The sequence below is a fragment of the Acromyrmex echinatior genome, chromosome 14 (genome assembly GCF_024713525.1).
Source record: "Acromyrmex echinatior isolate Ae372 chromosome 14, ASM2471352v2, whole genome shotgun sequence".
NCBI classification, from domain to species: Eukaryota; Metazoa; Arthropoda; class Insecta; order Hymenoptera; family Formicidae; genus Acromyrmex; species Acromyrmex echinatior.
Genome location: NC_141865.1, coordinates 9,089,562 through 9,114,161, shown reverse-complemented (window position 1 = coordinate 9,114,161; position 24,600 = coordinate 9,089,562). Strand labels below are relative to the sequence as shown.

General features: G+C 40.9%; 1 protein-coding gene and 1 long non-coding RNA gene across 11 annotated transcripts in view; both read left to right on the top strand.

Annotated features, from left to right (window-relative positions):
* The window catches only part of LOC105148835 (uncharacterized), a 231,977-nt gene that overhangs the window by 17,255 nt on the left and 190,122 nt on the right, over positions 1-24,600 (top strand). The gene's annotated exons all lie outside the window — the stretch shown is intronic.
* Positions 829-19,531, top strand: LOC147907420 (uncharacterized). Its single transcript, XR_015547301.1, has 2 exons — positions 829-5,507; positions 5,638-19,531. It is a non-coding gene; the product is annotated as an uncharacterized LOC147907420 (long non-coding RNA).

Genomic DNA, 24,600 nt, shown 5'->3' with positions numbered 1-24,600 from the left:
TGTAATCAATAGGCGGATCACTTTTGTGCGGGAGTGAGCGCAAGGTCGCGGACCGGCGGATGCTGTTCGCGTGCGCGGATGGTGTTCGCGTAGATTTATTCCTATTTCTATGTAAAATCGAGATGACAGAACTGATTAAACAATGTATTATTATTACGTTCGAAATTTTTCGGAAATACATTTAATTCTACAAATATATATATAAATGAATGTAAATACGTTTTAACGACTATGTTGATAATCCATTGAATTTATTTCGGTACTCGAATCGTGAGGTCGTTTATAATATTTATTAAAATATAACAGTTCTAATTGTTTAATATAACAGTCCCCATATTACACGGGAAAATACCAATGTATCTATTACAAAATATTATTAAATAAAATTGAAGATTATAGCAGTCAGTAACAAGAGATTTAAGTATTTAATGTGATAATAATAAAAAATCGTATTTTTAGTTAAAATCAAAAGAAGAAAAATTTTATCTTTAATAGAATTTGATGGTTTTAAATAAGAATATAAATGAAAGAACATTAAAAGAGACGTAAAATTCAAAGATCGAAAGCAGGTGAAAAAGTTTAACTCGAATAGAATTTGGTTCCATAAATAAAAGTTATTATAGATTAAATAATATCAAAAGAGATTTATCAGAGTATTTTAAGAATATCTAAAAGTCTAATTGAAGTTGAAAGTAAGAATAAAATTTCGACTCGTATACGTAGTAGATTTAATTAATAATTTCTCTCTCTCTCTCTCTCTATATATATATATATATATATTATATATATATATATATATATATATATATATATATATATATATACACACCGTTACTCTCTAGAATTCGTCTTAATGTTAACTCTGGCAACTTTAAGCGGAACGCATATATGATGAACACGACATGATAAACAGCGAACCGAGAGAGAAGACTAATAAGCCGATTAAGATGAGTTTCAACGCCACGTCATTGTTTACGGTGTATCATTCCGACTGCGTGTTGGCGTCGACGCTCCCGCGCATTCCAGCAACTAAATGTCACCTCAGGCTACGGGCGCATAAAGATCACGTAAGTGCACAGCGCGGAAGAGTGAGCAAGCGTTTCTCAGTTTCTCTCTAGCGCGATCTGTGCCAAGTCTTCAATAATATACATGGAAACCGCGAGCCACGTACATACATTTCTCACGGCTCTCCCAGGCTGTGCAGGTTCGATGCCACGTGCATCGAAACGGTCGAAACGGTCGAAACGGTCGAAACGGTCGAAACGTTGCAGCCGCCCCGAGGCAATCCGATTTCCGCTCCGCGACACTCCGCGTTGCGTGGTCGCTTATCGATCGTTTCACATCACGCACGAGGGAAAAAAAATTTGTCGGCCGTTCGACCGGTGACGTTCAATCGCGTTTGTGATTTTTTTCCGCACTTTTAAACCCGCAGTGTTGTTTCGCGACGAGGACACAATTGCGCGTCCCGCGAAACAAACGCGTCGTTTCGATACGCGCGTTGCATTTGCTTCAACCGAGCACATTCACTCGCGTGCAACGTTGAAGCGACAGCCTGCGCCGATGGAAGATTACATTTTCGTGGCTATGTAATACATTGCAGTCTTATCGATCGATCATGGAAATATAGGCTGCCCTTAAACTGCCCTTCGTGTGTTTTTTCACTGCTGAACTCTTCATTAATTGGAGAATAATATCGAAGAGAATATATTCGAGATGTCGATAGTGTAATATTTTTGAACGATTAATAATTTCAATGAAAGGATGCTCGTTGTCAATTAAGTTTCTCATAGAAATTGAATTTATCAGTTAATTTTTCAAGAGATTTTGATATAACGTAATTACGTTTACTTACTGAACCAAAGTTGGCAATCAAGGAAAAGTTAGGGAAGTTTGTAGAATTTTTTCGAAAATTAAAATTCTCGGCTTTAAAGAAATTTAATATATATACATCACACTCTTACGCACTTTTGGAGTATTAACTTAATTAAATAGCAACAATAGCGATTATACCGCTATATTAAATTATTCTCTCAATCCAATATTTGACGATTTCTAAATCGTAAATAAAGGATGAAAAATATAAAAAAAAAAAAAATTTCCAAATATTGAAAAATTAGGGAAAGTCACAGTCAGGGAAATTTTCTGAAACTCAAGTTATGAAATTTTAGGAATATGTGACAACCCTCTGAATCGACATTGCCTTTTTCTCACGTTAAGCGCTAGTCGATACTTTTCAGCTGGCTTATCTTGCATGGTGACAGTTAGTTCTGTTTCGTTTAACCGCCGACGTTTTACGCGATACTGGAGATTCATGCACACGCGCGTCACACAACGCTGCCTTGAAATTTTACGCGCTGCTTCGTTCCTGCGCTTAAACCGTACGATCGTATCGCGCTTAAGCCTTTAATAAGATCGGCAGATTGCACACCTCTAACACGTGATAAGTTCCAAGTATCTCCGCGAATAACGCTCCGTTTAAATACCTCGTTTTCCGCCGAGCGGAACCGCCTTGCTCCCTCGCGTCACGCATCGCGATCTGTGCACCAAGATACAATATAGATCCGCGCTTAAAAATAGATAAAGCGACTCGCGGTGATTCAAGCGATGTAGGTCGCACGCAACGCACGTCTCTGTCTGTCATCCTCTATCTCTCACGAGTCCGTCGAGTACGCTCGTACTCTACGGAGCAAAGCCGAGGCTTCGAATAATAATATCGTCATTAAGTTCGCGCTGTGCGCTGCGAAGCCTCGGATTCGCAATCGAGCGTGCTCGTTAATTAAATGCGAAGCGCAATTCTGAAAGCTGTATGTAAAATTAACTCAATGCGGAAAGACGAAAATACTTTTCATGTAATCGCGCACGAGTGTATGCATATATGCACTGGGCGAAAAAAAAAGGCTGGTTGCATTAATTGGAATTCTGGTGGAAAATGAACAAATCAGAATTTTCGGGAGCTGAATCTGTTATATAATTCTGGTTGAGATAATCAGATTTCTGATTGATACAATCAGAATCTTTCGATTCGTTTTTTTTTAAATCAGAATTTTTTTTTCAGTGTGTTTAAGTCTATTAATATACATCTATCTATTACACCATGGTTTTTTTTTTAACAATTATTGCGTGTTATTCTTTAAAAGGATTAATATATTAATTTCACATTTTGTGCATGAAGAATTACACTCGGAGTATCAAAATAAACTTTTGAAGTTTAGAAAAGAAAACCTTTTAGTTTAGATAAATTTTGAGAGAAAGAAAAATACGGAATATTTTTCTAGGCAAGCGAGTGGAATATATTTATTTTCTCAGATTGGATAAATATTACACCATGCGAATCAAATGCATCCGAGCGTCTGCAGCTGCATCTCGCGGATTGGCGGACGGTAACGTCGCTCATGCACGAGTCGACTGCGTGGGCATCGCGATGTCGGTAACATTCTCAGCACTCTGAAATCGATGTTGCCGGAAGAACGATGTGCATGTGCAAAGCGATTGACGTGCATCTGCGCGATTGATGTACCGGCAATCAAGGCAGAATGCCTATTGTTCAGGGAATAGAAGGAAATCGAACGCGCCGCGCGTCGCCATACGTGTTATATGCGTGCATCTATTGTTTATCATTTCTAGAAATACATCACGTACAAATTCGCAGAGAAAATCAATGAAACACAAATTTAAATACGAGTCTATATGGGATGATTCATCTCGGATACATCTTGCCAAACTTTCGTACAACTTTCCAAGATCTAACGATGAATTCTTCCCCGTTGAAATCTTTTATTTGTTGCAACATGTACGTAAGAATAGTTTTTTTAGTTTTTTTTTTCTAAGTAAGCGTTTATAAAGAAAGTTGAATTTATATACGTAGTATCCTGAATGCAATATAAATTGTAAATTATCATTGAATTACTAATAAGAGACTAACGTTTCGATTGAGATGTAATTATGAACGTGTGTTGTACTTAAACTCTACATGTTTCCTAGTTTATTTATTTACCGATTTATCGTATGGTGTACTCAAATCAAATTTTATAACAAGCGTACAAGATTCAATCGTATCTGGAAATGGCGAGATTACGGAAGCGAGACGAAAATCCTCGAATTCACTCGATACATACGGATAGCACACACAAGAGTTTTTCCCTCTTTCTTTCTTTAGTTTTCTGATATTTGCACTAAGCACTCGCGGGAACGGAACTCTTTCGACCGTGGCGGTAATGCGATTTTCGCTCGAATGCCACCGGCGCGGCGCGGCGCGGCGCGACCGACCGCCGGAAGATCGTGCGAGGAGATGCATCGCGCCGACTACCTCGAGCCGCGGAAATGGAATACGGTCATTAGCGTGTCGAGGGAGCGAAATCCAATTAGTCTCGTGCGCCGAGGTTACGTGCGGATACCGCGAAATAAGGAAAGTCTCTTTTTCTCTCTCTCTCCCTCTCTCTCTCTCTCGCGAAGGAATAAGATCGAAGAAAGTGAAAAAAGATTAAATAGATAAACATAGATGATTACAACTTAACTCTATAGCTAAGAGTTTTTTTTTTTAGTGAGCATTGTAGCGATTGACATATCAGGGGAGAAAAATAATGATAGTTTCAGTAGTACTTTTCATAGTTTTACAGTTCCTTATTAAATATATTAAAATAAAAAAAGTTTTGTATTATATTCAAAATTAAAATTAACACGCGATATTTTCAGTTTTGATTTTTTAGTATAAAAAATTTTTATTTTGATCAGGAACTGTACAACTAACACAAAGTGCTACCTGGAATTGTCATTATTTTTTTCATATTAATAAAATATGCCAACAAAATGTGCTTCATGGATCTTGTGGCATGAAAAATTGGCAAATTTTTTGGAAATTACTGGTTCTTTTTGGTGAGACTCGCTGGTAATATTTCTGAAACTAAGATTTTATAAATCTTTATATATATATATATAGATATCATTGTTGGAGAAGAGGGTGAGGCTTCGGTTGCTCGTCTCACGTTCGCTTCGACGATTATGTTAATGCGCCTAGTTGCGCATCTCGCTGGTACGAAAGGCGCATGCGCCCGGACGTCGATAAATATTTATTGATGTAAGACGAGCCGGCTGAATAATAATAAATGGTCTCTCTATTTCGCCCCGTCCGGGGCTCTCCTTCCCCGGTTCTCTTCCTCTACTTCCTCCTCTCCGCTCTTGTACATGCGCGCGCATCTATGTACGTGTTTATTGATGTAACTCGAGACAGTCGCACGCAGTTAACAACCCGTAAACATAGAATGCACCGAGGATATACGAGTGTTTTTCGTGTTTGCCTCTGGCATCCTCCACTCTGCGGAGCCGAGTGCCGCTCGAGATTTCTCTATGACATTAATCCTCGCAGCACTATGCATCTTATCTTATCCACCACCAGGACCGCGCTTGTGAAGTAACGTGACCGCGAATCCTGAGAATGAATTCTGCTGGAAACGATGATGAAGCGACTTGGCATTCTCGCCAATTCATACATTTCGAATGCCTCGTCTAACGTACGGCAATTTTTATAATTTTGATTTTCCCGTCGACAATATATACCTATCCGTTATTGTTTGAAATCACATATGGATGAATTTCTGTCATTTGCGAAAAATTGCGAAAAATTGTAAAAAGTTATTTTAGATGGCGCGAAGCAACTCGCCATAACGTGACTCATTCTGTACATATTCTACGAGTATTGATCAGGTTTGGCAGCTTGAGTAGCGTCGCAATTATTCTAACCGGAAATATCGATTGGCGGACAGCGAAAAAAGCGCGCGACTCAGAGTCTCGGCGCCGCCGGTATTCGCCGGGGTGCACGTCTCACGATCGAGGGGTTGCAACGAAGAAAGAAGGAAGAAGCCACGAAGAAGAAGGAAGAAGGGTGGTAAGAGAGTAGATCGCCCTCTTTCCCTTCGCCTTCGTCTCTCTCGCCGGGTACTCGTACAATAGAGCTAGGCGATTTCATTCGAAGGCAGGTAGAGGTGATGCAAACGAGAGAGCGATTTAACGGCGGTTTAGACCCGACGCGATCCGACGCGACGGTTTTCTCTCCCTCGGATGAACTTGGAACGAGAAGCGAATCGAACTTATGCGCACGCTCTATTCGCTTGATCCATTCTTTCTCACTTTTTTTCTCTCTCTCTCTCTCTCTCTCTCATCTACCGCGAATCCACATTTATCCACGTATTATTCGTCCATTCGTACTGAATGCCTGTATGTTCAGTGATCCGGATACCCATCGCGAAATCACAGCCGGCGGTGTTCGCGACGTGACGTGGCACGGGCGACACGCGTGTACATTAGTTGACGCGAGAACGCACGGCCGGATAGGCAAAAATGGATGAGCTCGTCAAATGGAATATTCGAAAAACGTAAATGGAAGTTCACCGGGTTTCAGAACGACCCGTCGATTTTTGCGCGTGTTAATTCTGCCATTCTCGTGTCGATTACAGCGAACGGTTTTGACGTTGTTTACTCGCCGGCGGCGAATTGCATTCTTGCCACATTTTATACAGAAAATAGACAGTTCTATTTATATTGAATTTATATATGTAGGTATATATGTAGGTATGATAGATGACGTCGATAGAATAATGTGCGATTTTACGAATGAGTTGAAATTAAAAAGTCTACAACGTTTTTCCCTAATTCCTCCTATCTGTGTCTGTCAAATTTCATCATAGTAATAATTACGCTGCAATCGATGCGTGTTTATTCGTCAATAACATCGTTTATTTAATAGAAAATGATATGCAACCACCGGCGATCGATTGACGCAAGGTGACACGTCGTTACACATTCGGAGCGGATTGAAATATTTATAACGCTCTATATTACGTTTCTGGGTTGAGTTTCTATGTAATGAGCATTAACGTTATCGATTTAATTGTGCCTGCCCATCCATAAAAGTTTCAATGACTCGGAATCGGTAGCTTATACGCTGTGATTTATAGCTTTCCATTAATCTTTCACGTTCTTATGTTCCTTTTACTCGGTTAGACGTGCAAATGGAACGGCCAGCGACGCCGCTTTTATTTCATTTCTTGCATCACCTCCAAGTAGAATGTCAATTGTAATTAGTTTGATTTTAATCCTATTAACATGACACGGACGGAAAAACATAGCTTCGTGTCGATCGATTAATCACCCGATAACTGCCCGCAAATTCAGTTTGTCGCGAAATTATTAATAGAATTTGTCGCTAACGAGAATAAAACGTGGGGCAAAAATTCATTTTGACAATATATCTATTCTATTTTTATTTCCAATTCTCGATTAAACTTTCAGGTAGCTAATCGTATTAATGATAAATAAATACTGGTTCTACTGAATCTATTCGATAGTATCGCTGCTTTTCGTACAGCCGTGAGGGTGAAAACTTGGCTGAGGGGAAACAAAGTTGCTTTTGAGTACGAGTGAAAGAGAATGATGGAGACAGAGAGAGAGAAAGAGAGAGAATCGTATCCGCGGACGAAGTAATATGCATCTTTATTTATTCATCTCTTTTCGCTTCGAGTCATGCGAGCCATCGATAGTGCGTATCGATTTCAACGAACCTGTGCGTTCGTGTCATCGACAACGAAATAAATGGTCTCTATTTCCGAGACAGATGTATATATCTTCATTCAAGTAGCGTGAGTTGGCGAGCAGTTAATTGAGAAAGTTAATGTTTACGTTCGCGTCTCTATTTGTGCAGGAGTCTCAGGGAAAAAAAAAAGTATATAATTGACCTCGACATTACCAGACTCCCGCAGATACGCACCAAAGTTAAAAAGCTACTGTGGAGTACGAGTGTTCACGCGCGATCATCGATCGAGCAATTTATTTGAAATTTTTTATCGTAACCGGTTTTTATCGGATCTAATAGTTATCGCGACGATAAAATATTTTCGTAGTTCCGTAATATTAATTGATCGTGATTTTGCGTCGCGCGTTTTGCGTCGGAACTGTGGCATTCACTCGTGATTTGCGATTTATGTCTGCGACTTGACGCAACTGTTAGATTACAGTGTACTATAGCGCGCTTTGCGTCGCGAAATCTTGTGAAATGGCTCTAGTTTGTGGTGATAGCCCTTAGCTCGCAATCTTGTATTATCAACTATGTTACCGCTCTTTGTATAGAACGGCCTGACGTCTCGGACATAGTCATCCCAGGTCGTTAGCGTATATGCAAAAGCGATTGCAAATGACGAGGAATGTTGAACGAATGTTTGTGCGAATGTGTAAATATGTGCCATCGCGACGAAAGTTTCGAGATTTATGACACGCGGTTTCGGGAACCGTCTCCGCGGTCTCGTCGCGATAAATGACGCTTTATTATCGCGAAACGCAGTTCAGATCGATGCGACGGTTGGTCTTTTTTAATTAAAAAATGTCACCTGTGCTCAGACTAATTTATGATGTATCGTTTGATATGCATCTATCAAAAAATGATTTTGTTGACGATTTAAAAAGTTAACTAGATGCATATCTGAAAATAATTTTGTTGAACAATAATAATTACATAGGAATCTAAAGTGTGACAAACAATGCTGTAAAAAGTTTTAATATTATAGCAACGAGTTTGAGCGTCCTACATAATTATTTTGATGGTCCAAATAAAATTTTTATTCTCAAATTTGTATCTAGCTAAATTTTTATGTACTTTAATAAAATCATTCCTTCCGTGCGGGTCGATTTTTTTTTTAGCATAGATTAATATATCATTGATTTTTTATAAATATTTACTAACGTATGTTCGAAAATTGCGACTGATTTAATTATTATCGTTAACGATAATAAAATGATGAACGTTCCAGTCAGCTGTTTCCGCGCGAAAACGTTTGTATACGTACCTACATGCAGTTGCGAGATGCGAAAATTCGTAGATGTGCTTTTACTCGCGTAATAATAATGACCATCGCGCTTTTCCGTGCTGGTGTTTTAATATGTCGCTACAACAGCTCGACTTGTGCACGTGCGCAGCGACATGTGCGAACGAGGGAGGAGGATAGAGGGAGAAAACTAGACAGAGAGAGAGAGAGAGAGAGAGAGAGAGAGAGAGAGAGAGAGAGAGAGCGAACAGAACGTCCATCCATTAACTAAATGCTAGGAAAATGTTATCGCTACTCGCATGAAATAACCATCCGACTGGAGTGCATCGTGGTTCGACGTCATCTGGAGCGACCGCCAACACCATCGGCATCACCTCGTTTTTCTCCTCTTGTCGACATCGCGGCAGCAGCGGTTTCTCGCCGGTTTCTCGCCGGTTTCTCGCATCTTTTCAACTCGCGATAACCGTGCTCGAGGTAACTAGGACCCAGTAATCCGGTCGTGGCTGAAACGACAAACTTCGGCGACTGTACTTATTTACTTTATGCTCTTTGAGCCTCCTCCTTGCTTGCTTCTTTCTCCTCGCTACTTCGTAGTTAAGTACTTAAGTGTATTATAATTACAGTCGCTTCGTTTGCCGATCTGTAGCTGAGAAAGAGAGAGAGAGAGAGAGAGAGAGAGAGAGAGAGAGAGAGAGAAGGGGAAGAAGAGAATGAGATTGCTTATCGTTATGTGAACGATTATACATAATCTTTCTCGTGCTTTGTGTGACCCTAATTATGAGCTATTGTTACGACAATTGACTTCGCAGCACTAATAACAATCTTATTTTATCCAGAGCCTTGAAATATCGTACATTAAAAGAGCGCGTGAAAATTTCATAAAGAGAATGATAAAACTGTATAATAGAAATTTATATATCGATGTCTCACGCATGTGCGTGCTGTCTTTGCGCTATATACTTTATTAAATAGCATATATTCCTCTTATGACAAATATCGCGATGAAATGTGAAAAATACATTTTTTATCGGTACTCTATTTCGCAGACATGCTATTTTACATTTATTTCTATCGTTATCGATTATGCGTTAGACGCATAGCGATCGGTCTTGGATGAAATCCGCGATGCGCGCGCGCGCGCGAGAGAGAGAGAGAGAGAGAGAGAGAGAGAGAGAGAGAGAGAAAGATAATCCATGGTAGCGTAAATCGTCGCGTCCGCGCATTCCAATCAGCGGCAGAGCGGCGCGGGTCGCGTAACCGCTGTCGTATAGCGTCGCGTCGCGTCGCGTCGCGCCGCGTCGCGCAAATCGTCGACGTAATAACGTTAAATCGGGTATACTCGCGCAGCCCACTGGGCGAAAGCCCGGCCGCGCTAGCACAAGGTGCAAGCAAAGAGGGTTGCGGGAGGGTTTTGCAGGAGAAGCAGCGGTAGGAGGAAGAGGGGGTGCAGCGGGGTTGCGCAGGGGTGGTCGTGGGGTGAGGTTCTCTCTCGCGAGGGTGGAGGAGGTGCAGCGGAGAAGGCGATCGATGCACCGTGCCCGGCCATACGGCGATGCCTGAGTCAGCTTTTCGCGAGCATTGGCCGCCGGCATTACGGCTGCGCTCGTTGTGCGGAATAGAGAAGGGCGGTGGAGAGGGTGGATGGGTGAGTGGGTGGCGGTGCACGGGGCACGGGTGAAAGAGGGAGGAACATCGAATCGTTTCCGGCGAACGCAGCCCCCGCGCGCGCGGCAACGCGCCTCCGTACTCGCCGCCGTGTACCGACGGCGCGGCGCGGCGCGGCGCGGCAACGCGCAACGGGTAGAAGTGACGTACCAAATGAATATCAACAAGAGAGCGCAGCCTCCTCCTCCTTCTACTCCAGATTTCTCTCTCTCTCTCTCTCTCTCCTCCTCCTCTCTTTCTTTCTCTCTCGTATATGCGTGGGGAAACGAATTTTATTTCCGCGGGCGTGGCGCGCGCGCGGACACGAACGACTGCTCGGATTCGGTTTTTCCTGCCCGCCGCACCGCCAGCTGCTGTTCCGAACCCCGGCTATGGCCGATCGAAGTGGCCCGGGGAGAAGATGCCGTCGTCGAGAATTTTCTCGTCGAGACGTGAGACCCTGCGTACGTCATCATCCTCCTTACAAGTTCCATCAAACAGTAGCTGTTAATACATATTTGACACGTATTTCAACGATTATTATAAACTGTTCGTATTGTCATAAAGTATGTTATTGGAGTTGTACGAGCGACGAGAATTAAATTGGTTGCTTTAAAAAGAGTTTTGTGTTAATGGAAAATATTTTCGTTTAAAATGATATAATTATTCATAAAATAGATTCAATTTAGTTATTATTTGATTCAATATAAATATAAATTTGATAAAACGAAAGTAATGACATTTAAAATAAAATCATCAAACGTAGAAGCGAAAAATTGTGTATCGTTGTTTGATTACTAGAAAAATGTAGCGTGAAAAACAAAATTCTATTAACGTGTCAAATCCGCGAGGCAGCAATAGGAGAGGCAAATAAAGTGAGTTGAAGAGGCGAATGAATATCAACAAACACGGGACTCTGGGCGAGAACTGGATTTTATTTCCGCGGGCGTGGCGCGGATGATTTTTCTTTGTCTACTTTCTTCCGTTCGTCTCCAGTTCTACTTTTCTTTCGCTGCTTCCTACCTGCTCTATTCTCCTCTCAATCCTCGCTCCTTTCGATTTTTTTGTTCGTATTCACATAAATGAATTTAGTTGCGAGAAACATATATATTTATATACATAAATTTGATTCAAATATACAATATATATATCTGATTAAACTGTGTGTTAAATCGACAACTCTGAATATTGTTTTAATATGTTTAATATGTTCACAGGTTTTCAATGTTTTAATATAAAGCAAAAATTTATCTTATTAGAGAGAGAAAAAAATTATGATACTCGCGCGTAATTGTAACAAAAAATGACGGGAACAATTTTATTTTACTGAGCTTTCCTAGCTTGTTCGTTTTCACTCGTTTATCTTCGACATTTTTGCAGGCAGGTTTATTTGAAAAACGTATCAAAAGTGTCGCGGAGAGGCGGGGGAATATTTGACACGCTTTGTCTGAAAATATCTCCCATTTTTTTATCGGCTGCCGGATAACGCGATTCGATTGTAAGCGATTGGTCCTCGCGAGTAAATTTCACGAAGAGCCGCATTATAACCGGCGGATATTCGGATATATCCGCGGGTGTAACGGCGTGACAGATGGCACTCCCGGTAATTGCATCGGGGATATAACGCACGAGCCGGCGTCGAAAGCGGTTCGATCTGCACCTCCGCGTATCAATTGATCCACAATGTTGGCCGCGGAGAAACGTGGAGGGAAAGGAAGTCGGAGGAGCAGGAGGCGGAGGTAAATGTACAGGGTGATTCTAAAATAATTCGATAATCGAAGGCGGATGTATGTACCTTGTGACAATGATCAATTTGCGATTGATTTTTCTTCGGCAAAAAAAAAAAAAAAAGAATTTTATAAAATAGAATCTAAAAATACACATTTTTTTCAATTCTTCTATACACTTGAATTAAAATGAATGTTATTTTAATTAAAAATGTCTATCAGAAAATTATAAATGCAGTTGCGAAAATGTAAAAATGTTAGTGACAAGAGGAAAATTTGAAATTGGTCAAATGATGTGTCTGTAATGTTTAAAGTTACCTATTTGAAGTCACCCTGTATGAGGAGAGAAATGTGCGACACGTAGGTTCGTGTATGTTGTATGTGTGTGTGTGTGTGTGTATATGTGTGAGAGAAGGAAGATTCATACGCTCGAAACGCGGTCGAAGCGGGAAGAGAGAGGCAGAAGGAGAAGCCAATTAATTTTACGATGGCAAACAGTGAGACTGTCGCAACGCCGTTTCTGCAGTTCAGCGAAGTAATTAAAGTTTAAATTGTTTTGAAGAACAATAACGCCCGCTCCCTCCTTCTCTCCCTTCCGCTCTCCTTCCACAGTTTGCCGTGTCTATTCGGGGACGACGTGTCGTCGTTCTCTCCTTGTCGATGCCCTCCGACTTAGTGCGATAGAGAAGAGACGTCGAAGGGGGAGTCATGTAATGAGATCCAGACTGAGACGTTCCGGAAGTCAGAGAGAACCGTCCGTTTCACGAATATTGTTCGTGTCTGCAGCCCGCAAATGCGTGCGATGTGTACTGGTGATTGTATATCGACTCCATTACAGGCCATTACGCACTATCGTTCTAATTATCCCGATGCAGCGATGTTGAGCTGGCGTCCGTTGGCGTCCGATAATTAAAGTAGTAACGAATACGTCGGATTCGATTAAATCGAAATTAATCGTTATTAAGCGTAATGGCGTGTCCATAGGTGGCAGCTTCTCGCCTAAAGCTTTTTCAGATAGAGATAATTGACGATTGTTGGATTTCGCTATATATATATATTCCAAATCACTTTGCGAAAAGGAGGAGTTTCGAAGCAAAATATAGATTTTAACACGTCAGAAAATGGCCCTTGAAATTCTAAATTATGGACTTTCATTTAGTTTTTTGTTCCGGTCGCTGAACATTTACGACAAGCAATAAATTTCGTCTTTCAACTTCGATCATTTAGGTCTGTTTGAGCTTTGCAACTTTGTTTGCCGAAAATCGATCTTTTGATGTATGACTTTCGACTTTCCAGGATTCGAATTGCCGGATTTTTCGGGTCGTTTTTCACCTCGCCCATAAAGTTTTACTGCAACTGTGTACGCCACCGCAAAGTGAACGATGGCGAAAGAATATCGATAATTTCCGTGGCGCCGCAAAGATCATTGCCCTGATATTGAGCCAGTACGGGAGGATCGGCAATAAAATGTGCCGAACAAACCTACCTGCCTTGACGAATTTACCGTCTGCACCTCGTAAACGACCCGATGACTAATTACCGATACTGACACGACAAAAGAAAAACGAAAGACCAGTTGAAATTGCAGATAATCGCCGGCAGTTAAAGAAGAATCGTTAACAAAACGGCATGAATAACATCGTAAACCATAAAAACCTTTTAAAGGCAGATTTTAAAGTTGTCAAAATTTACAAGCTCCGTTTAATTCTTTTCGTTTGTTACTTTTATTACTTTTTCAACACTTTGACACACTTCTCTACAATTTTCTTTCGTTTGTTGACGACTTTAGAAGAAAAGTGCAGTCTAGTGCAGCAATATATGAAAAAACAAATCTAATGCTGCAACGGTTCGACTAAAGTTCGACTGACGGGAGAAGAACTCGTCTCTAGTTCTTTTTCTCGTCTTCATCGTATTCGATGGATGGAGAGAGATTAATTACAACTACGATTAAGTGCATTAACTCCCCTTTCGCAATAATTGTTAATGAAAATGTACGACTGATTGCGTTATGACGCCGGATTCCCCAGTTTGTAATTAGAACGTCCGGGTATGTACGCGATTAAACAAGCTGTCGGCGTTCTGGATTTTGTCTCTCGCCTTTGTGCGCTTTACGCTTCTCCAGCTTCTCTCTGGAGCCGCCCTGTTTTCGCCGCACGATCGTATATGGGATTTAGAACGATTCTCCTTCGAGGTTTATAGGGAAATCGAGAACGCATCGAGGCGCGAGTGTACGATGAGGTAACGGATTTTACCGCGCCCAGATTTTATGGCGATACACACACTCGTGGACGTGCGGAAACTTGAGTGCGAATTTTTTTTACAACACCATAAGTCTTTACTTAAACGAGCCTTCGAATTGATGAAAATGATGTTCGCGCTGATTCTACCTTTCCGATATTAATACACGGCTTTCAACTGGCGGTTACGATTACCGAATGCAATTTAGCATCGCGCATGGACCATTTATTCGTGACCTCAATCCGCAACCAATAAGATATGTACGTATATTATTTAATTTAATGAGAACTGCTTTCGGCAATTTATTCGCGCTCTCCAAATGCTAAAAGGAAAGGTTAAACCGGTTTGAGTGAACGATTGCCCTCCTATCGATTGCGTTGTCTCGTTGCCGTCGCGTGATCAATGCTAACGATGCCAAACCTTTGGCAGTACGAAGCGACTCGGGCAACGCGATCCGATTTCTCCTTGACCCAGATTCAATCCTGCCGATATATCGTTCACCGTATCGGTTTGCACCGGCCTGCAACGCGAGTCGCCTTCGTGCTGATAAATCATTATGTGCGCGTCAGGCGGTCGCGTTTATTCGACCCGCATTTAATCACAACGATGTTCAACACGGACGGTTTAACTGAATAAACAACTACAACTCGAGAAGTTATTTTATCAGATGCAAGATGCTTTCACGTTACACCGAGTGTAAAGAACAATTTTAATATTAAAAAATTATAACATCTCGTTGGTTTGAAAAAAAAAAAAATCACAATTATTACAATAAAATTATATAAATATAAATATTTTAATTTTGATTGAAAGATTACACAGCGAAGATAAGATTCTGACATTTTCTTTTGCACTTTGAAATGTCTGTTTTTTCATTACATACATCTGTTTTAAAAATATTCCATTTGAAGAGTAAGAAAAACCTTTTTATTTGCAATTGTCCTTTTTCAAACCAATTAAGATTATGAATACACATAGAAAAATTTTAGCGTTACTGTAGACGTAAACAAGTCAACATTTTGGATTCGCTACTGCTTACGTTATTGTCTCACTGTGATTATTTTACTATAATTGGCTAATTCGCTTACTGCTTACGTCTTGTTGCCTTACGGTTTTCTGTGTGCCATAGTTTTAGTCTTTACTCATATTTTATCTCTTACGAGAGTCAATTTTTTTTTGTGGCAGCTCCGCGAGATGTTTAAAATTATCAACGGCTGCGTATTCCTGATATATATTTAACTCTAGCGCTTCCCGATCGGCGGATATAGCGCTAACAAAGCACCTCGAGCAGAAACGTCGGTATGCGTTCGCTCAATTCTAATATTAGCGAGTCAGAGTATGGGAGCCAGCGGTTAGATCAGAAAATTTCAGCGCTGTGTTGCGACGCTAGTCGTCGTCGTCGTCGTCGTCGACGACGTCGTTGCCGTCGTTGCCGTCGCGACACGCGAACGCCACGATAATCAACGTTAACTCGAATCCAACTATTCATAGCACGTGCACTCCGCAATCCGTCGTAGTTATCCGGCACGTTGCCCGATTCTAGGCGTCAAGCTGTAACATACTCAGTTTCTGACCGAGCGCACGTTAAATGCACGTATAGGTGCGAATCGTTACGTATGCACGTCGCTATTGCGGGATGCACGGTCACGATTCAGTCATAACCAGTTCGATTGTTGTTGCGAAACACAAATATGAAAGTAGATTTCTCTAAGCAATTTTTGTAAATCAGAAATTTGCTTGCGGTTATTTAAAATTGCATAATAATCTTGCATATAATTAGAAATATCGTCAAGTATGATGTTTCTAATTATAAGCAAGATTATTACGCAATTTTAAATAACGCAAGGGAATTTCTGATGAATTATAAATATAAAAAATTGCTTAAACAAAAAGTTTACATAAATTAGAAAATATCGTACTTAATGATATTTCTAATTTATAAATTTTATATATTAAAAAAAAGTGTGCGTCTTTCTTTTTCTCTCTTTTCCAACGCAAGGATTTTGAAATCTTGAGCCGAGATTTATTACCTCGCCTAAGCAAAAGGAGTTAATTAGTCACCAGAAGTTCAGTGCGCTACTCTTGGAAAAACGGAGTAACGTGCTCGTTGATTACGCGGATAATCTAGCGGCGGTCATAATGATTTGCCTGGCACGAAGGTATTTTCGTATTAAACACTGGCGTGCAAAACGCGCGCGTTGTATCGCCGTCGGCGATCCCTTTGCCGCGTCCGCTTTAGATATATTCGCGCTTCAAACGATACTATTAATCATCAATGCAAATTTAAAAAAAAAAGTGCGTCGTAAACAGATCTATCCCTCGAGTATCGCGAAGGCGTAAGATTAACGAGGGTTTGCGATGCGTCGTGATCGATACGAAAGACAAAGTATTTATTTATTATCCACGCTGCATTATGCATTGCACGCCGTTTGTTCGTGTCGCTGCACCATCACCGCCACGAACGTACCCGTACATTGTTGTCCAGAGCTTGGTTTCTCTTCTGTATACGTATTTTCTACGAACGGTATAATTTTCCGCTGGTTCACGACGAATGATAAAGACGAATGGATTATTTACGCGCTCGACGTGATGGTATTCGCTCTCGTGTCATACGCAAATAAACTTCCGTGCGAGTTAACGCGGTGACGGTTATGGAATATGTGGATCAGTCTCTCATTGTCAAGGTCTGTGAGATTTTTTAACGAAGGAATAAAAAAAAAAGGAAATCATTAAATATTCGACGCGGTGCTTTGACGTTCGCTTTGAAGGCATCGTTAAATCATCTCGCTTTAACGCTCATTTTTAAGAATCAGGAGGAGAATGTCTTGCGCATTTAGAATCGAAATCAATATACGTATTTCTGGAAAAACTATTTGAAATGTTACAAAAAAATCTTATGCGAAACAATAGATCTGATTTCAGACATTTTTTTTACATTGTTTTAATGTAATGATTATTTCTCATTTTTTTAAAATGGCGTCTTGAAGTGATAAATGAAGGATAAATGAAGTGAAATAATCCTCCTGGCTCACAATTTTAAAATCTAATCGCATCTCTTTGAAAATCTAAGATTTAACAAATATAAAAATAGATTATAGACAGTGCAAGATGTTGATAAAATCATTCAGAATTCTTAATGCTTACGTATCTGTTTTTTTGTTTTTTTATGAATACAAAAAGCGATTTGTTGTCAAGAGCTGATTTTCTTCGCGCTATGTTCGGCCGGGAAAATGATGAGTTAGGTTCGCCACGACTGTTCACGCGATGCGCTCGTTCTTTGGTATGGTGAATCGTCGTGCATGCAATTTGCTCTCTCTCGGTCCGATACACCGGTCTGTAACAACGTAACACCGATTTCATATACGCAATTACTCCGTGCGAGTGTCGCGCGTGCCATGCACGCACGTCGCGTCACCGGCCTTGGTTTAGTATATAAGTAGATACGCGAGTACTTTTCGCGATTGTATTATCCGCGTCGCTCGCGGCGCAAAACGATGCTCGGTAGATTCCGGAGTCTTTCATTATTACTAAAAGCATCATTATTAAGTAAATTGGTCCCGCTCGCTCGCGCGCGCGCACACGCAGGAACGACATTACCGCTCGCAGATTGCTCGTCCCAGGTAATAACTTTTGCGCAACGTAATGATCGAATCGTCAGTGGCCAACAGGGGCATTTTACACAAAGCGGCCGATCGTCGTCGTGAGTAAGCGAAGATGGAACGTTGCGAGACCGCGTACACACATCGGTGTACCGATAGTCATCTTCGGAAGACGCCAAGACGGGGCATGAGAACGCGCGCAGCGAACACGTATTCACGCTGCCATTATCCTACAAAGTGTCAATTACCCGTGACGACGATCTCCTCGCGTATAGACCACCATTACCACCAACCGGGCCCAGCGCGCAAGACGTTAACGGCATGACAGCCGAGGATAAAACGACAGTCCCCTTGGGACTTGCGCGAAACCGCATCGTTGTTTGTGCTCCTTTTTTTTTTTAACATTTTTTTTTAACGCACCGTCTGGGCAATTTCGGCTTGGCGATCGCGAGGCGGATGTACTATAAAACGACAACTCGTAATCGTATTTTTTTTCATATTCTACGGCGGAAACGTTAAGAACCACCGCGCGTTCTGAATATATATCTTATACTATCAGAATTCAATAACAAATGCTCGCTGCTTCTCGGTTCTTTTATTATACGCAGTATATTATGTGATGTGACGTTATGGGCGCGACCGTGTAGTTTCCATCCATATATGAACGCATATACCTATCATAATTAATTTATTCGTACGCGTAACCGCGGCTTTATCTAATTTTTATTATCGTTATCTGTTGCAATTGGATCCAATGCTTGTAATAACGCTAATAATTTCAATTTTTAATTGTTTGATATTGCAATACGGTTCAAATTTCTACTACACCCAACGTTTCGTCTTCAATTCCCTGCGTACAAACGACTGTAATAAAAAAAAAACAATTATTTGAGATACGAAGTATCTTGAAGTTTGAGAAGCTTGTATTTGTATTCTCTCGATTAATCGTCGAATAAATTGGCAATCGCGGATCCAAAAGAGCACAGTGCGATCGATGGATCTTTCCGATTGTTTTTTGCACGCTAGTTACTCATGCGACTAATGTAACCGGTTATCATGATAACATAGACGCATTCTCGCAGAAAGCATTCACGCGCGAAGCTGCGAACGATCGGGAGTTATGCTAACAAGCTCGTCTGATCCAGTCCAGTGTTTATCGTCGTGCAGTTTTATCGAGTTCTCTCGCGATTGGCAGAACGAGATTGTCATTCACTGCCGAGTGCACGATAAGCCCATTGTTGTCCGATCTCGTTCGCTTTTAACAACATCGTGTCGAAAAGTGCATGCGATCGGCTTTCGAGCGTGTTTTCGGAAACGCGCGAGGGCGAATTTTTTTGTTACGCCCTACACGCTTTTCTCGATTTCGCCTGTTCAATGCATGGCTTCGTTATCTCCCGTTAGAAAATGCAACGGCGAACATTTTTACAGAGCTATCGTTACACACGAAGTTAATAGCTCGAAGTAATAGATGATATTTTCCTGAATGTTAATAACATTGGTAGACAAAACAAAATTTAACGTTTGATTCGGAGATTAGACCGCGGTATTCTTGTGTATTTTGACGCTTTGAAACCGAATCCGATGTCCAAATTATTCCATCACGTCAAAAATATTTTATCGACGAAAAATGCTTTGATTTTCTAGTATTTTCTAGTATTTTTAGTGACATTTATAGCCTGGTTTTTAATATGGAATGTAAAAGAGAGAAAGTAAGTTCAGCGATAATATGTAAATTGGTAGGTTAAAAATATTGGAAAATCAAGCTATTTTCAGTTGAAATAAGAAAATTGTTACATGAGGAATTTGTAGACATCGGATTCGGTTTCAAAGCGTCAAAATACACCCTGTAAAATTCATAATGTCAAATTATATCCAATCTAAGTTATTTCTTTTCATTCCTATAGGTGACCACTACTCCTATTCAGCAATGTTAATTTGATTAAAACAATGAGATTAAACAATTTAACTCTGTGTTAAATTTGACTCAAATTTAAGTGCTTATTTACTAAATGCATACATTAATATGTTTACTCTAAAAAACTAATTACAGAAATGGATTGATTTATATTTTGACACACATTAAAGTTAAAAGTTACAAAATTTTATAATTTAACTCAAGCGATTGGATTGATATTTAACAGTGCAGCGTAAAAATAACATGTTCTTCTCTCTGGATAAAAAAATTTCTGTATGTAATGTTTCTCGAGTTCCATGATTTTACAGTACCTATGTTTCTTATAATTTCCTTCATGAGTTTTTTACGCGCGTTTCCTCCATCGATTATATTAATTCGTGAACGTTTGTGGAGAATTGAATCTTCCATAAAAGTAATCCACGCGATATCGCTTTGTCGATATTTACGTCGAATCCAAGAAAGCTCCATCGAATCGATCTGTGTGCTCGGAGATACGGGATGTTGATACATTTGAACGTCATATCCAATATTCATGCCAGATGCGCGATCGCGCGTCATCATCGCAAGCGTGATTGGACGCAATGTTCGTCCGCGATCAAAGGAAATCGCGGCCGGCAACGGCGAGAATAAATTCTCGCTACGAACGTGTCGCGTTCTTTCGATACTACTTTCCGGCCGGCCGTGTCATTACGAGGCGTGATATCGCGCAACGGCGTGTGAGAAGAGAAGAATCGCGCTCGCGTGATCGACAGCGATCGATGCAGCGCGCGCGATCTTCTCTCGCGGCTCGTTGGGATCGGTCGAGACGGATGATATTTCTCAGCGCACAATATTTTTGTCGTTATCAATCGCGCGGGCCGCGCGGGCATCAATCTTCTTATTCCGTCCCGTCCCATGTCCCGATGTGCGCGTCAGTTGAGGGAAGGGATCGCACCGTGCGATTTCATCCGGACGTTTTTGCCGTACGTTCGGCTAATGGTTTCCGCGATACGATCGAAGACTCGCCCGCGGGGGTCGTCGTATCTTTGCCCGTGCAATGACTCCTTTTACTCGCGTATGCACGCCGCGCGCGCATGCACTGCCCTCATAAATCCGTCAACCAAACATCATTAACTCGGCGTTATTGGTGCTTGGCCGCGACTGGCGCAGAGCGGTGCTTCTCTCGGCGAGTTGCAAACAGGCCCCGCTGTTCTCGACCGGCGTGCAGGCCTGTCCTGATGAATCGGGACAGCTACGGGAATGTACGCTTTACTCGCGCGCGCGCTCGCGATTCCATCATTCTGAAACCGCGTAGCTCTTTGGCCGACAGCTACGAGCTCACTCGCTTCGAATAGTTTGCGAGGGCTACGATAATGCTGGAGATGCATTCCCTTCCCTCCCTGTAAACTGTACTTCGAACTGCACTTCTCTCGCTTTATGGAAATAATGGTCTTGTTAAGTATCTAAAAATTTTGCTCTAGCTACAGTCACAGCTCTGAATTTTGAACCATCGGAACAATTACGCAGGATGTTCAAACTGGTTGTTCAATCTTTTGAATTTGTAGCGTTTATCATTACGTTTAAGTGTTCTACGTAACAATTTTGAGAGTCCAACAAAACTGTTCTCAAATCTGTATCTAGTTAAATTTTTAGATACTTTAGCAAATTCTTTTCATGTTGATATTTTAGTAAGAGGAATTTTTAGTTTGTTGAAACGTCGAATCATTTCCCATCACGTTCGTATATATTGGTTAGAATGCCTTGATTTATACGCTCATTTTTCTTGTTTCAGGTAAGAGGTCGTCTGCATTCATTAACAGCGAGATATACACCCCATCATGTTCGTATCTATTTTCTAATCGCTATTGATTGCATGCTTTTAAAGTAATAATATATTTATAATTAATTAATAATTATTGAAAATGGCTTTCTTCATTATCCTCTTTGAGATATGCTTAACAAAGCAATTTTATTTTGATATTTGATTATCACAAAATTACATCCCAAAGTAAAACACTCGTAAGATTGTTTGAAACAAATTACAAATAAAAATACTCGGGACTAGAAGAAAATGATCGTAATTGTTGTGTAAAAGTGCATTACGTTAATGTAATTTAATAAAAATTTGCAGAAGGAAGTAACGTGGCATATATAGTTGGAAATATATATATATATATATATTTGAGTAATTAAAAATTAACACTATATTAACATTTGACAATGTGGCGCGCGTTCGTGCTGTGATAGGGTGAAATTCCTCGAAAAAGAGAGCGGACCGTGCGATGAAACCTGAATAGCCAGCGGAAATAAAGCGCCTCACGCTAAATCACCGAAGGCAATTCACGAGCTACGATAATCGCCCTTTGTCCGTTTTATCGCGGCGCTCTTTATCGCGCGGTGATCGATTCGCTGCGGCGTGCAATTTCCCACTTTCGCGCGGGCGCGAGCGAAACGCGAAACGCGAAACGCGTCGCGGTAGATGTACGTGGTGGGCTTTAACGTAACGTTTATACGCCGGCGATATGTTATTTACCGGTGCTTTTACCGTGAATCGTTGACGTCTTACGATCGGTAATAAAATGAGCGATAAACTTAGCGCGAGCGAGGTGACGGGATCGGCGCGCGAACGAACGTCAACGGGCACAATCGAAAATGGAAGTCAAACAAGAGAGGTGGGGGGGGGGGAGGGGGAGATGGTCGTCTTTTACGCTTCCCGGAGGCGCATTCTGAAACACGCACGATGATATATCGTGCATGACAGTTATGATGCTCTCACTTTACGCCATTGTCGACTCGCAAGCACACGCAAGTCTGCGAATCGCGATTTCATTTTGATATTCGCGGTTATCGAAAAATTATATACAAAGCGAAGCAAGATTTCTCGTTCAATTTTAAGTTTCAAACGAATTACAAAGATATTCGGGACTGTAGTAGGGAGAAGAAAATTAATTACGTAATTGCTGTAAAAGCGTATTAGGTATGTCGATACAATTGACGTAGAAAATTTCTTAAACTTTTAAAAAAATCTAAAATTTTTTCGAAAGAAAACACATTTGTTATAACTTTTGAAAGAGATTTAAAAGAAGGTACATACTTTCTACAATCTTTTTGTTGGGCGACTCTAAAAAGAGTTCAATATATCCGTATCTGCGTCTTTTAGTATTCATTGGACTGCAATAGCTTTGTATTATCGATAGTATCGGTTGCAGTGCGAATATCGAATATGAGGATAACTAGTTTACGATACGGGACAAGCATAGTGCTGCGCTCGTATCATGAAACATGCGGGATATTTGCGCGACTCCGGTTGCGGTGGAAAGTAAGTTCGACCCGGCGGACATTGATTCCGTATACTGCAGCAAGAATATTGTACGTTCAAGCGTAAAGTAGAGAACAATGTTTTATTCATACTAGTAGAGCAAACATTTGTTATACCTTTAGAAAAGGCGGGAAAATGGACACGCGAAACGAGATCGTTATTTGTCGCAGTTTATTAAATTTCAACCTTTACAGATATCTCATTGTAAGATATCCTAATTCTCAATTTATAAAAATTCTCTTTTTAAGTAAGCTTAAATTTAAATTATTCCATTATATGTGTAAAAAGAGGTATTATATAAATTTTTTATCGTTAATAGTCTCTGAATTTATTTATAGAAAAACATTATTAACGCTTCGATATTTTTGGTTCAGATAAATGAATTTCCCGCAATTTTAAAGGGAGCAACGCCGTGTGTTTCCGCTATTGTCAATATCCCTTTTGTGATATTCTATAAATATTTAGATCGGTAAAGCCCATTGCTCGATATGTAACACACCTGGTGGCAGGTAGACGCTTGTGAGCTGCGAGCGAGCAGACTCGAAGCGCGTCTACTACGAGCTGGAAACCAGGATAATTCGCGCGAGTGAAAGCTAATGATTCGTTCCGAAGGAGAAAGTCGGAACTCTCGAACGAACGAGCGAGCAACCGGTGACACTCGCGCGGGCTGCTGTCAGCCAGTCGACTCGTTTGGGTCTTTAAAGAAATCGTGTCGCGTGAATCACAGCCGTCGATGGGAATGGAAATAATTCACACGTCCAATTCACGGTCCAAAGATATTATAAAGCAAATTGAGAGTACAGTATTAGCACGATTAATACATTATTTAGGACGATCTTGAAATAAGAACTTGAAACCGAACTGCGAATATCACAGAATGACGCCGCCGAATTAACGCCAAAATAAATAATGAAAGAATAATTATGAACATTACGGCAGAGTCAGATGAGAGATCAGAGAATGTGCGCGAGATATGCGAGAGCGGATTATATGTTAATTTCGCGGTTTCCCAGCGGTATTTGCAGCGCGCGTTGATTTTAATGTGCCCCGCGCGCCGCGACGTGTATCATTTTTGGACGCGTGTTATACAAATGATTCGCCGTTCGTGAAATTTATTTATGTCTGGTCGGAAAACCAACTACAAACTTGGCGCGGGCGCCGTTATTTGCTTTCAATGAGCCGAGCGTTATTATGTTTCGCTTAGTAATCAAATCCGGTGATTTCGGTGTATGAACGTGACAGCGCTTTTGGTCGCGAACGTAACGTAATTTCCGCGATTTTCAGTTCGATTAATGGAAGCGGGCACGTAGCCAGTCCAATATTCGCGCGCTCCGCTCCGCCCTCGATTAATTCTTTTTCGATGTCAAAC